The sequence below is a fragment of the Marmota marmota genome, unplaced genomic scaffold, assembly GCF_001458135.2.
Source record: "Marmota marmota marmota unplaced genomic scaffold, marMar, whole genome shotgun sequence".
Classification (NCBI taxonomy): Eukaryota; Metazoa; Chordata; class Mammalia; order Rodentia; family Sciuridae; genus Marmota; species Marmota marmota.
The window spans coordinates 814,828-817,366 of NW_025999914.1; the positions used below are offsets into that span (position 1 = coordinate 814,828).

General features: G+C 39.8%; 1 non-coding gene across 1 annotated transcript; it reads right to left on the reverse strand.

Moving 5' to 3' along the window:
- Nucleotides 1–1,928: 1,928 nt before the first annotated feature.
- Nucleotides 1,929–2,000, reverse strand: Trnaa-cgc. The gene has a single exon. It is a non-coding gene; the product is annotated as a tRNA-Ala (tRNA).
- Between the last annotated feature and the right edge of the window lie 539 nt (nt 2,001–2,539).

Genomic DNA, 2,539 nt, shown 5'->3' on the forward strand with positions numbered 1-2,539 from the left:
GGGGGGGGGTGATGAATAACTTGTGTACGTTGATACAGCAGGAGTAGAAGCCCTTTATTGCAGGACAGGAGCAGTATTTATACATTCCACACAGCTTATCTAATTAGCATAAACTAGATACATCAGTCAACCAATTAGGAATCTCCACACTTAATGGCTCAATGGTGTTACTTCACAAACCACTCCCTCTGGCAAAATGCCAGGGGCCATACAGACTCAGCCATGGCTCTCAGCACAACTGAGCTACCCAGTCTCACCTTACTCCTAATTCCCTGATAACTTAATAAAGCTGAACACATTTGTTCATTGTCATCTACTCCAAGGCAATATATGTATGCTCCCATTCAATCATTTGGCTTCCTTGTTGTTTCTGGAAAGCCACCAATACCAGATGCTACTACATTTAAAACAAAAACTCAACCACACTGATGCCTTCTGAAGAACTTAGATATATGCAGACAACTCAGACACCTTCAAAAGTTGACAGAGTTTGAGTAAAGAAAAGTGGGACCTTCCCACAGGACAAAACTTTTTTATCTTCTTTCCTTAAAGTACTTAGGGATCCACATTCCAGCCCTCTTCTTCCCACTTTGCTAACCCCAACCTAGCCTTATCACTCTTACCAAGTGCTCATCACTTCCCTTTCATCTTGGGTTCACTCCACATCCTCTTGAGTAAAATCTTTCCAGTAATTCAAGCAATGCCATCCAGGTTCTGGGTGTTTGACTTTATTGGCCGTGTTTCCCATATATGCCAGATTTTGAATCAAGGGAAGATTTTGAAATGATATAAATCACGATTCTTGTATGCAACGTGCTTTCAGTCTTCACTCAAAACTCCTATAGCGGTTGTCTATCATACAAAATAGTGGCAAAAGGAGAAAAGCATGGACCATTTTCACTCAGTGTTAAAGTTTGAGACACTCTAGGTATACAAAGTACTGGTTCATTTCATAGATCATCTTTTCCCTTGCCCTCTCCTTATTCCGCAGAGAATTCCATCTAAAAGACTATGTATCCAACAGTTAATATTCTCCCTCCTCCCCACTGCCTTCAGTTTTTCAAATCTAAACTTCAGCAATAAACACACACACACACACACACACACACACACACACACCTAGACTGGCTAAACATATACTCTCACTTTACATGTTAGGTTTTGTGAATTCTTTCAGTTTCTCTCGCAAGGACCTAAATTTCCCCAGGCAGCTTTTAACTTGTCTTCTTTATATCTTTCTGTTTTACCTTTGTCATCTTTGGGGAAGGTTTGCAGGAAAAGGAAACTGGGGAAAAGGGGAAATCTGAAGACCTACCTAAGAAAATGCCCCAGTCCAGATAATTTCCTTGGTGATGGAATGAAAAACCTATCAGAGTGGGCTGTGGGACAGCCTTGGAGAATGCTGACAGGCCAGGAAGATTCCTAAAACAAAAACAAAGAATCTCAGAGTCCAAAATCAGTTGAAGGGCAAGCTATTATTTTGTTTTTCAGAAATACATATCAGTGACTCCTTATTCACCCAATTCTTGTGGATTCTTTTCAGTCTTTATGCTATTTTCACTTCAGACGCCTTCTCTATATTCAAAAAGGAAGTCCACATTGCTCAGAAAACTAAGAGAAAATTTCCATGAGCTATTTCTTTTCCTCTTCCTCTTTTTATACACTCCTCCATGACATGCTAAATAAAACCAAATTTGAATAGGGTAGTGGTTATTCAGGCTCTTGCTTAAGAAGTCATAGATCCTGGTGGGGATGATTCCTACTTTGTCCTCTACCCTCTTTTGCTGATGCCCTGCCCTAGGATGTGCTAATCCTCAAGGAGTAGAAATGAGAGAGTGCTAAATCTAAACCACTAGACTTCCTTTTCTTGTGACTAAGGGAAATACAGGAAAGGGAATGAGAGGAAAGTGGCTGATAAAAATACTTCTTGGAGGTACCAGGAATTGAACCAGGGACCTTGTACATGCGAAGCACATGCTCTACCACTGAGCTATACCCCCTAATTGATAGGCAATTCCAATCTTTCTTAAAATGTCATTACTATTATATACTGTCTGGTGAGTTCATCAGAAGAATAACTGCCTTGTAGTTTAAATAGCACATTTCTGATTCTAGGACCTTCTCACACCTTAACTTGCTTCTAGGTCCACTTACCAGCAACCATATGAAAGTACCTTGTCTCTATCAGGCAAAGATCCAGAAAAATCTCAGGTCTCCAACACATGTCATGACAATACTGGTTCAGAATGAAGTGCTCCTTAGTCCAGAAGTAGCCTCCAACTTTAATCCAGCTGTCAAATTGAGCTTTACACAGCATTGCATCAGATGGAGAGCCAACATTCATTTTCCAGCTGACTCTCACAGCTGATCCAGGAATCCCACATACTAAGATCATCTTCCTTAGCTCTGATTCCACACTCCATCTTTATCCTCATTTGAGGATTATATCCACAAAACATTTTTTAAAAATATTTATTTTTTAGTTGTAGGTGGACATAATACCTTTATTTTATTTTTATAAATAAAATGGTGCTGAGGA